At 41.6% G+C, this 12,885-nt stretch overlaps 1 protein-coding gene across 3 annotated transcripts in view; it reads right to left on the bottom strand.

The window, feature by feature from the left end:
* The window catches only part of MIB1 (mindbomb E3 ubiquitin protein ligase 1), a 143,930-nt gene that overhangs the window by 61,039 nt on the left and 70,006 nt on the right, over positions 1–12,885 (bottom strand). The gene's annotated exons all lie outside the window — the stretch shown is intronic.

The following is a 12,885-nucleotide window of genomic DNA, read 5'->3' as shown; positions in this document are numbered from 1 at the left end:
GGAAAAAAGAGGTTTTTCGCCCTGGCCGGTTTGGCTCAGTGGTTGGAGCGTTGGCCTGTGGTCTGGAGAGACCCAAGTTTGGTTCCCACTGAGGGCTAGCACCTCGGTTGCAGTTTGTCCCCGGCTCTGGTTGGGTAGTGTGGGTGGCAACCACTCAATGTGTCCCTTTCACGTCGATGTTTCTTTCTCTCTCCCCTCCCCCCCCTTCCCCCTCTATCTGAACAAAAAATGGAAAAATGTCCTCAGATGATTAAAAAAAAAAAAAAAAAGAGGTTTTTCCCTCAAACAACTGAATAGTCATAGAAAACAGACCCCCTACAGGATGGCATTTGAAGATCCAAAAAATCCCTCACATAAACAATCCCAATAATGCAAAGTCAGTCACCAAGTCCTATTCATGTAAAGAGAGCTACCCATCAGGTTTTTAGTGTCAGATGTAAATGGACAACTTAGAATCAGATTTCAGGAAGACCTCAAATACAAAAAATAAAATAAAAGGACAAAATAAAATAATTTTAAACATAAAAAACAAAGAAGTAACTGGAAAAGTGACTCGGTAATCTGGAGACACATTTGTTAAAAGGAGTGTACCAACCACAAGGAATGATATTCCACAGACAAGCTAAACTGGCATTCAAGAGAAAGGTTCCTGGCTTTGGGTTCAAGATGGCAAAGTAGGAAGATCCAGAGCTCACTTCCTCTCATTAACACCAAACTGCAACTACATCTAGAACAATTATCTCTGAGAATGACTTGAAGACTTTTCTGCAACTACAGATATAAAGAAAAAGCCACACTGAGACAGGTAGGAGTAGAGACTCTCGAGTTAAGACGTACCCTAACCCCTACTCTCTGTGCAGTGACCCACAAGTAAGAGATGTATATCACAACCACAGAGCCTCCCTCCCCCGAAAGGAAACCTGCACCAGGAAGAGGAGCCCGAATAACATCTGGCTTTGAAAACCAACAAAGCTTATATGTGGAAGAGGCAAAGGGCTGTAGGAAATCAACACTGTGCTCATTCCAAACTCCAGTACAGAGGGAGCAGTTTGAAAAGCACCGGAGTCACTTGAGAAGGTGATACATTGACTAATTTTAGGGCATGTGCTGGTAGGACACAGAATTGTTGGAACTTTCTCTAGGATCAAAAGTGGTAATTAATACATGTCAGCTTTTCCCCCTTTTTTTACTCTCCTTCCACCCAGCTGGTCTGAAACCAGCAGGCACCATTTCTCACACTGTCCATTAAGACTTACTAACACTGCTCACCCCACCCTGGTGATTCCCTGAGGACCCACACAGGTTGGCACCCCTCAAAAGTGGCTTCTGCCCAGCCACACCCAGTGGGTGACCTCAGTTGACACCAACAAACAACAGTATGTCTGCGTGCAGAGGTTGAGCCTCACAGCCAGCCACATTGAAGCCCTGTCTGCACACCAGAGCATCCACAACAATTGCAAGCAGGTCTCACAGCAATTCGGGCCAGGGACCAGCCTCGCCTATCAGTCTGTCCATAGCACAAAAGAAGGCCAAACTAGTCCACACAGGGAACACCTCTGGAGCACCTGCCTTTTATGGAAACAGGAATTCCACCCTGGGCCCCTCAGGACACCTTCTAAATATGGCCACTTTTTCAAGACCAGGAGACATAGCTTATCTACTATACAAACAGGCAAAATAAGGAGACAAAATATGTTCCAAACAAAAAAATATGACAAAATCTCTTTAAGAAGTACTAAATAAAACATATAAACTGTTTACTAAATAGTTCAAAGTAATAGTCTAAAAGGTGCATAACAAACTTTGCAGACTAGTCAATGAACTCAGTGAGAACTTAAACAAAGATAAAAATTGTAAAAAAGAACCAATCAGATCTAAAGAATATAAAAACTGAAATGAAAAGGTACGCAACAGGGAATCAACATCAAGACAGATAATGCAGAAGACTAGATTAGCAATCATAAAGAAAGGATAGTGGAGCCCTCGCCAGTTTGGCTCAGCGGTTAGAGTGTTGGCCTGCGGTCCGGAGAGACCCAGGTTCGGTTCCCGCTAAGGGTACGTACCTCGGTTGCAGTTTGTCCCCGGCCCTGGTTGGTCGTGCGGGTGGCAGCCACTTGATGTGTCCCTTCACATCGATGTTTCTCTCTCTCTCTCCCTTCCTCTCACTCCCTCCCACTCTATCTGTACAAAAAATGGAAAAATATCCTCGGGTGAGGATAAAAAAAAGAAAAAAAAAAAAAAAAGAAAGGATAGTGGAAATCACCCAACTGGAAGATCAAAAAGAAAAAGAGGGGGAGATCCAAAATGGCGGCAGAGTCAATGGAAGCTACACAGACCGTCTCCCAGAACCAAACTGGAATTACAACTGTAACACAGACAAATCGACGGGAAAAACCAACAGAAAAGCAGCTTGCGAGGACCATATAACCAGGGACACTGACTCGATCTTGGTAGGATTCCGAAGGCACGAGACGGGCTGGGAGCCCACGGTCGGCAGCTCGGCAGCAGCCTTAGCTGGGAGCAGTGCCCTTGGGTTACACTCCCAAGCGGCTCCACAGCGCAGAGCAGGAAGAGAGGCTAAAATAGCCACAGCCACTCACCTTGGGCTCCGGCAGAGAGAGGGCAGACGGGACTGGAACTGTGTGGGGACACTCGGGATTTGGAGGGCGCTGAGCTTTTGCTGAGTTGCTGATACGCAGAACGGTGGCCATATTGCTCCATCCCAGAACTCTGGGGAGAGGCAGCAGCCCCTTGCTTGGAGATCCAACCCCACCCTGTGGGCTACTGAAATGCTAATTGAGGCTCATTAACAACCAGCATCTGCCCCACCCTCGGGAAATCCTCTTATGCTGAGCACCTGAGGGAGTTTTTCAATCAACTTGCAACCCAAAACTCATCAAGTAACCTCCACCGAAGATGAGATCAATGCGGAGCAGTTAGGCAAGTTAACACACCTAGAATTCAGAGCCATGATCTTGAGGAAGCTCAACAGCATGGGTAAGGACATAGAGATGCTGAAAATAAACCAATTGGAAATTAAAAACCACCAAGAAGAGATAAAAAATGACTTATCAGAAATGAAAAACACATTGGAAGATCTAAACAGCAGAGCAGAGGAAGCTGAGGACCGGATCAGTGAATAAGAAGACAGGGTAGAAAAAAATCAACCAATCAGAAAACCAAAAGGGAAAAAAACAATTAAAAAACAGGAAGACAGCTTAAGAGAACTGTGGGACAACTGGAAACGTAATAATATTCGCATCATAGTAATCCCCGAAGAAGAAGACAATGAGCAAGGGTTAGGGAATATATTCATAGAAATAGTGAGAGAAAACTTCCCTAATTTGGTGAAAGAAGAAGGCATTAAAGTTCAAGAAGCACAGAAATCCCCAAGTAAAAAGAACCCAAACAGGCCCACACCAAGACACATAGTAATTAAAATGCCAAAAATTAAAGACAAAGAGAGAATCCGAAAAGCAGCAAGAGATAAGCAACGGGTTACCTACAAAGGAAAACCCATAAGGCTCTCAGCTGACTTCTCACTAGAAACACTAAAGGCCAGAAGGGAATGGCACGAGTAATCAAGGTCATGAAAAATAAAGTTCTGAATCCAAGACTACTCTACCCAGCAAGGCTATCATTAAAAATAGAGGGTCAAATAAAGAGCTTCCCAGAAAAAAAAAAAAGGCTAAGGGAATACATTAGCACAAAACCAGCACTGCAACAAATGTTAAAAGGACTACTGTAATTAGTAGAAGAAACAGGAAGAAAAATATAACCACACTAAACAAAAATGGCGATAAACAAGTACAGTATATATCAATAATAACCTTAAATGTAAATGGGCTGAATGCTCCAATAAAAAGACACAGAGTAGTTGATAAGATAAGAAAGCATCATCTATATGTTGGTTGCAAGAGACCCACCTCACAACAAAAGACTCACATAGGTTGAAAGTGAAGAGATGGAAAAAATTTTCCAAGCAAAAGAAACCTGCGGTAGCAATACACATATCTGATAAAATACATTTCAAAATGAAGGCCATAAATAAAGACAAAGAAGGCCACTACATAATATTGAAAGAATCTATCCAACAGGAAGATATAACCTTGATAAACATATATGCAACCAATATAGGAGCACCAACATATATTAAAAATCTTCTGGAGGACGTCCAAGGAGAAATCTACAGCAATACAATCATAGCAGGGGACTTCAACACCCCATTGCCAGCACTGGATAGATCCTCTAGGCAAAAAATTAGCAAGGAAACAGAGACTCTAAATGAAGCACTAGACCAAATGGATTTAATAGATATCTACAGAGAATCACACCCCAAAACTACAGAATTTACATTCTTCTCAACTGCACATGGGACATTCTCAAAGATAGACCACATGATAGGACACAAACTAAATCTCTACAAGTTCAAGAAGACTGAAATCATATCAAGAATATTCTCAGATCACAGTGGCATGAAACTAGAAATCAATTGCAACAAGAACATGCAAAAACATTTGAACAGATGGAGGCTAAATAACATGTTATTAAACAATGAATGGCCCTGGCCAGTTTGGCTCAGCGGTTAGAGCGTCGGCCTGCGGTCCGGAGAGACCCGGGTTCGGTTCCCGCTAAGGGCATGTACTTCGGTTGCAGTTTGTCCCCGGCCCTGGTTGGTCGTGCGGGTGGCAGCCACTCGATGTGTCCCTTTCACGTCGATGTTTCTCTCTCTCTCCCTTCCTCTCTCTCCCTCCCACTCTATCTGTACAAAAAATGGAAAAATATCCTGGGGTGAGGATAAAAAAAAACAAAAACAAAAAACAATGAATGGGTTACCGAGAAAATCAAGGAAGAAATTAAAAAATTCCAGGAAACCAATGAAAATGAACACACAACACAAACTCTATGGGATGCAGCAAAAGCAGTTCTGAGAGGGAAGTTCATAGCACTACAGGCCTACTTCAAGAAACAAGAAAAATTTCTAATTGAATGTCTAAACCTCACAACTTAAAGAATTAGAAAGCAAACAAAAAGAAAACCCCAGAGCAAGTAGAAGGAAGGAACTAGTAAAGATCAGAGTAAAAATAAATGACATAGAGACAAAAAAACAACAACAATTCAAAGGATCAATGAAACAAAGAGCTGGTTTTTCGAAAAGATAAACAAGAGTGATGGACCCATAGCTAGACTAACCAAGAAACAAAGAGAGAGAACCCAAATACACAAAATCACAAATGAAAGAGGAGAAGTAACAACCGACACCACAGAAATAAAAAAGATCGTTAACAGCTACTATGAACAACTATATGGCAACAAATTCGACAATCTAAGTGAAATGGACAAATTTCTAGAAACACACAGACTCCCAAAACTGGAACGGGAAGAGATAGAAAACTTGAACAGACCAATAACAACTAAGGAAATTGAAGAGGTAATCAAGACACTCCCAGCAAACAAAAGCCCAGGCCCAGATGGCTTCACGGGGAGTTTTACCAAACATTCAAATAAGAACTAACACCCATTCTCCTCAAACTATTTCAAAAATTCAAGAAGAAGGAAGACTTCCAAACTTGTTCTATGAGGCCAGCATAATTCTAATTCCAAAACCAGAAAAAGACACTACAAAGAAAGAATATTACAGGCCAATATCCCTGATGAACATAGACGCCAAAATCCTGAACAAAATACTAGCAAATCGGATCCAGCAATACATCAAAAAAATTATTCACCATGACCAAGTGGGATTCATTCCAGGGATGCAAGGCTGGTACAATATTAGCAAATCAATAAATGTGATATACCACATAAATAAAATGAAGAATAAAAACCACATGATCATATGAATAGATGCTGAAAAAGCATTCAACAAAATCCAGCATCCATTTCTGATAAAAACGCTCAGCAGTGTGGGAATAGAGGGATCATATCTAGACATAATAAAGGCCATATATGAAAGACCTACAGCCAACATCATACTCAATGGGCAGAAACTAAAAACATTTCCATTAAGAACAGGAACAACACAGGGATGTCCACTTTCGCCACTCTTATTTAACATAGTACTGGAAGTCTTAGCCACAGCAATCAGACATGAGGAAAAAATAAAAGGGATCCAAACTGAAAAGGAGGAAGTGAAACTGTCATTATTTGCAGATGATATGATATTATAAAAAAAAAAAAAACCTAAAGACTCCATCAAAAATCTACTAGACTTAATAAATGAATTTTGTCAAGTAGCAGGATACAAAATTGACGTCAAGAAATCGATGGCATTCGTATACACCAATGATGAACTCACAGAAGGAGAAACTGAAAAAACAATCCCATTTACCATCACGGCAAAAAAATTAAGATACCTAGAAATAAACTTAACCAAAGAAGTAAAAGACCTATTTGCAGAAAACTATAGGACATTGAAAAAAGAAATAGAGGGAAACAGCCCAAGTGTCCATCAGTAGATGAATGGATAAAAAAGCTATGGTACATATACACAATGAAGTACTACGCAGTTGTAAGAAAGAAAGACCTCTTATCGTTTGAGACTACATGGAGGGACCTGGAAAGTATCATCCTAAGTGAAACAAGCCAAACAGAGAAAGACAAGTTTCATATGATCTCACTTATTTGTGGAATATAATGAACATAACAGTCTGAGGAAGGGGGTAGTCCCAGAGACGCGGAAGTGGGATACAGACTGACAATCCCCTAAATAGGGGGATGGTGGGGAAGAGATAAACCACAGAACTTATATGCATGTATGCATGAACAGTGGACATGGACAACAAACTGGGGAAAGGGCAGGGAGGGAGGAGGAGGGCGGAATCAGTGGGGGAAAAAGGAGAAACATCTGTAACAAAAATTAATTAAAAAAAAAAAAAGAAAGAAATAGAGGAGGATATAAAAAAGTGGAAGCGCATACCTTGTTCATGGATTGGAAGAATGAACATCATTAAAATGTCCATACTACCCAAAGCAATCTATAGATTCAATGCAATGCCCACAAAATACCAACGGCATACTTCACAGAATTAGAACAAGTACTTCAAAAGTTCATATGGAACCAAAAAAGACCTCGAATAGCCACAGCAATTTTGAAAAAGAAAGACAAAGTAGGTGGGATCACAATACCAGATATCAGCTTATACTACAAAGCAACTATAATCAAAACAGCCTGGTACTGACACAAGAACAGGGATATAGACCAGTGGAACAGAACTGAGAACCCAGAAATGGACCCAAGGCAATATGCTCAATTAATATTTGACAAAGTTAGCAAGAGCATACAGTGGAGTAAAGACAGCCTCTTTAATAAATGGTGTTGGGAAAATTGGACAGCTACATGCAAAAAAATGAAACTAGACCATCAACTTACACCATACACAAAAATAAGGTCAAAATGGATAAAAGACTTAAATGTGACCCGTGAATCCATAAAAATTCTAGAAGAAAATATAGGCATCAAAATTTTGGACATCATACGCAGCAGAATTTTCACTGATATATCACCTAAGGCAACAGAAACAAAGGAAAAAATGAACACATGGGACTACATCAAACTCAAAAGCTTCTGCACAGCAAAAGAAACAATCATCAAAATGGAAAGGCAACCCACTGTATGAGAGAACATCATTGCCAATGATATATCAGATAAGGGGTTAATTTCCAATATATGTAGAGTGCTCATACAACTCAACAAGAAAGACAAAGAACCCAATTAAAAAATGGGCAGAGGAGCTGAATAGACAACTCTCCAAACAGGATATACAAATGGCCAAGAGACATATGAAGAAATGCTCACCATCACTAATCATCAGAGAGATGCAAATTAAAACAACAATGAGGTATCACCTCACACCTGTCAGAATGGCCGCCATCAACAAATCATCAAACAACAAGTGTTGGCGAGGGTGTGGAGAAAAGGGGACTCTAGTACACTGCTGGTGGGAATGCAGACTGGTGCAGCCACTATGGAAAACAATATGGTGTTACCTCAAAAAATTAAAAATTGAACTTCCATTTGACCCAGTGATCCCGCTTCTAGGAATATACCCTAAGAAGCCTGAAACACCAGTCAGGAAGAATATATGTACCCCCATGTTCATAGCAGCACTATGTACAATAGCTAAGATCTGGAAACAGCTCAAGTGTCCATCAGTAGACAAATGGATACAAAAGCTGTGATACATATATACAATGGAGTACTATGCAGCTGTAAGAAAGAAAGATCTCTTATCCTTTGAGATGACATGGAGGGACCTGGAAAGTATTATCCTAAGTGAAATAAGCCAAGCAGAAAAAGTCATATACCACATGATCTCACTTATATACGAAATATAATGAACATAACAGTCTGAGGAATACAGTAGACCCAGAAACATGGAAGTAGGGCACAGACTGACATCCCTCAGAAGAGGAGTTGGGGGGGTGGGAAGAGATAAACCACAGAACTTATATGCATGTATGCATAACCAATGGACATGGACAACAAAGCCGGGGACGGGGCTGGGAGGGATGGGGAAGTGGGTGTCAATGGGGTAAAAAAGGAGAAACATCTGTAACAAAAATAAATAAATAATTAATTGAAATAAATAAATAAATAAATAAATAAATAAAAAGCCAATAAAAACCTATTTAGAAAACTAAAAAGAAACGGGGGGGGGGGACATCTGTAATACTTTCAACAATAAAGATAAAGAAATAAATTAAAAAAAAGAAAAAAGAAAGAAATTTTAAAGAATGAGGATAGCATAAGGGACCTATGGGGCAACATCAAGCATACTAACATTCAAATCACAGCAGTCCCAGAAGGAGGAGAGAAAAGGAACAGAAAACCTACATGAAAAAATAAGAGCCAAAAACTTCCGTAATCTGGTAAAGAAAACAAGCATACAAGTCCAGAAAGCACAGAGTCTTGTCCTTCAACAAGACCCATCAAAATTAAAATGTTAAAAGTTAAAGACAGAACCTTAAAAGCAGCAACAGAAAAACAACTAGTTATATACAAGGGAATGTGTATAAGACTATAATGGATTTTTCCACAGAAACTTTGCAAAACAAAAGGGAGTGGCACAATATATTCAACATGATGAAAGGGGAAAAAAAAACCTACAACAGTACTTTATCTAGAAAGGTTATCATTCAAAACTGAAGGAGATAGTTTCCCACACAAGCAAATGTTAACGGGGTTTATTAACACTAAACCAGCACTACAGGAAATATTAAAAAAAAAATTTTCTTTATTGATTTCAGAGAGAGGAAGGGAGAGGGAGAGAGCGATAGAAACATTGATGAGAGAGAACATCGACTGGCCACCTCCTGCATGCCCCAACAGGGGATTGGGCCCACAACCTGGGCATGTACCCTGACTGGGAATCGGAGAGAGAACATCGACTGGCCACCTCCTGCATGCCCCAACAGGGGATTGGGCCCACAACCTGGGCATGTACCCTGACTGGGAATCGAACCAGCGATCTCTTGGTGGAGGGGTCGACGCTCAACCACTGAGACACAACAGCCGGGCTAAAGGGAATTCTTTAAGTGGAAAAGAAAAGGCCAAAATTAGAAATAAGAAAATACATGAAAGAATAAAAGTCTCACTAGTAAAGGCAAACATACAGTAAAGGTAATAGTAGACCAATTACTTATAAAGCTAGTATTAAAACAATTAAAATGGCAATACATACATATCTATCAATTACTTCAAATGTAAATGGACTAAGTGCTCCATTCAAAAGACACAGGGTAGCTAACCAGATTTAAAAAACAAGGCCCTGGACATCCGGTCAAGATAGCGGCGTAGGTATAAGCGGTATCGCCTCCTCCCACAACCACATCAAAGTTACAACTAAACTACAGAACAACCATCATTCAAAGCTGAAATCAAGCTGAATGGAAGTCCTACAACTACAGAATTAAAGCAGCAGCTACATCCAGACTGGTAGGAGGGGTGGAGTCGCGAGGGGTGGCAGCTGCAGCGCAACGGGCTGGTCCCACACCCAGGTGTGGCAGACAAAAATCAGGAGGATACCTCAGCTGGGAAGGTCCTTCCTGAAGACTGAGGGGTCCCCGTCCCACACCAGGTGCCCCGCTCAGGGTTCCAGTACCAGGAAGAGAAGTCCCCATAACTTCTGGCTAGAAAAACCTGCGGGAACTGAGGCTCAGGGAAGCTGAAGCGGCTGGAGCCCCAGGCAGCTCCTTAAAGGGCCCGCGCGGACTTATCGGACTCTCTCCCTCTAAGCTTGGAGGGGAGGCAGCTTGAGGGGCACCAGAGACATACAGGGAAGAACTGAGCTGTTTGGTACAGGAGCGAGGGCTGGAGAGGGGGCTTTCTCTGGAACAAACTTGTCGTCAGAGGCCTTTGTTCCTTTGGTGAGCCCTTCCCTGGGGCAGCAGACAGAAGCCATATCTGGGACTCCAGCAACCTGGCTCACACTGGTAGCCCCGCCCTGGTGACTCCCTGAGGCCCCACCCCACCTCACCCAGCTTTCAGGCCGACCCAAGCTGTTGCCACTTGCTTAACCATAGGATTGGCCTGTCTTGGACCTTGCTTCAGGTTTTTCCTAAATTCTTTCAAACGAGCAGCATCTGGTCTCAGCTAGCCCCATACCTCTCATTAAGTAATACACTGAAACAAACACAGGGAGACAGCCAAAATGAGGAGACAAAGAAACAGGTTCCAAATGAAAGAACAGAACAAAACCCCAAGAAAAGAATTAAGCAAAATGGAGATAAGCAACCTAACAGATGCTGAGTTCAAAATACTGCTTATAAGGATGTTCAATGAACTTAGTGAGAACCTCAGTGAACTTAGCGAGGGCCTCAAGAGCATAAAAAAGGACCAGTCAGAAATCATGGATGCACAGTTAGAATTGAAGGAGGCATTAACTGAAATAAAGAATAATTTACACAGCTTCAATAATAGAGTACGTAAATCCAAGGACCAAACCATCGATTTGGAATATAAGGAAGCAAAAAATGCCCAATCAGAACAGCAAAAAGAAAAAAGAATCCAAAATAATGAGGATAGTGTAAGGAGCCTCTGGGACAACTTCAAGCGTGCCAACATTCGCATCTTGGGGGTGCCAGAAGGAGAAGAGCGAGAACAAGAAATCGAAACCTGTTTGAAAAAATGATGGCAGAAAACTTTCCTAACTTGGTGAAGGAAACAGACATACAAGTCCAGAAAGCACAGAGAGTCCCAAATAAGATCAACCCCAAGAGGCCCACACCAAGACACATCATCATCAAAATGCAAAAGGTTCAAGACAAAGAGAGAATCTTAAAAGCAGCAAGAGAAAGGCAGATAGTTACCTACAAGGGACTTCCCATAAGGCTGTCCGCTGATTTCTCAAAAGAAACTTTGCAGGCCAGAAGGGAGTGGCAAGAAATATTCAGAGTGATGAAAAGCAAGAACCTACAACCAAGATTACTCTATCCTGCAAAGCTGTCATTTAGAATCGATGGCCATATAAAGACTTTCCCAGACAAGAAGAAGTTAAAGGAGTTCATCACCACCAAACTGTTATATGAAATGATGAAGGGTCTTTTTGAAGAAAAAGATAAAATATATGAACAAACCAAATGGCAATGAATATATATCTATCGACAGTGGAATCTACAAATGAAATGAACAGGTAGAACAGAAACATTTTCATAGATACAGAGAACATTTTGTTGGTTGCCAGTTGGGAGGGGGTTTGGGGGAATGGGTAAAAAGATGGAAGAGATTAATAAGTACAAATTCATTGCTAGACTGACAAACCTCAAAGGGAAAGGGGTTGGGGGGGTGAGAAGAAATAAACCAAAGAACTTATATGCATAACCAATGGACACAGACAACAGCGTGGGAAAAGGCGGGAATGGGGAGGAGGGGGTCAATGGGGGAAAAATGTGGAACATCTGTAATACATTTTACATTCAACAATAAAGATTTAAAATAAATAAATAAATAAATAAAATAAAAAATAAATAAATAAATAAAAAACAAGACCCTTACATGTGCTGCCTACATGAGAGTCATCACTTCAGATTTAAAGATACACACTGACTAAAAGTAAAGAACTAAAAGACATAATTCATATAAATGGAAACAAACAAATAAAAAAGGTGGGAGAGAAATACTTACATCAGACAAACCAAACTTTAAAACAAAGGTTACAGCCCTCCGGTTTGGCTCAGCGGTTAGAGCGTCGGCCTGCGGTCCTGAGAGACCCGGGTTCGGTTCCTGCTAAGGGCACGTACCTCGGTTGCAGTTTGTCCCCAGCCCTGGTGGGTTGTGCGGATGGCAGCCACTCGATGTGTTCCTTTCACATCAATGTTTCTCTCTCTCTCTCTCTGTTCCTCTCTCTCCCTCCCACTCTACCTGAACAAAGAATGGAAAAATGTCCTCGGGTGAGGATAAAAAAAAAAAAAAAAACAAAGGTTACAGGACTTTCCTAAAATCTCTCAAAGGGTTCACAAACCCCAAACAAGCAGAATCTGGCCTTGGTGTACCCCATGCCTATGCTAAGAGGCCCCAGGCCCAAAACTTGTACCAGCCAGCCTCAGTTTGCAACTTGGTCTCCAAGTTCAGCACTAGAGGCAGGCATCTGCAGATCTCTCTGTAGCTCAAGCTGGGTGGCCCCCGGCAAGCATAAGTAGCAGGTGATTTTGGCCTGCACCTCCTAGTGGCCCTAGAGCCAGCACACCCAACAGACAGCTTCAGAACATGCGAGAGCAAGACCTAATCACTTCCATAAGCAACACACCCAAGGGGCAGACTCACAGGGCACCAGAGCCCGACTAAAGTGAGTTCACTCCATGGGGTCACCCCTGCACAGGAGCTTATCTGCTGTAGTCACACTCTGTCCTCACAGACTATTGGCCTGGTGTTAAATTCCTCCCACT

Source organism: Molossus molossus, unplaced genomic scaffold (genome assembly GCF_014108415.1).
Source record: "Molossus molossus isolate mMolMol1 unplaced genomic scaffold, mMolMol1.p scaffold_m16_p_6, whole genome shotgun sequence".
Taxonomy (NCBI): Eukaryota; Metazoa; Chordata; class Mammalia; order Chiroptera; family Molossidae; genus Molossus; species Molossus molossus.
The sequence above is the reverse complement of the archived record's forward strand: the minus strand, read 5'-3'. Positions and strand labels throughout refer to the sequence as shown.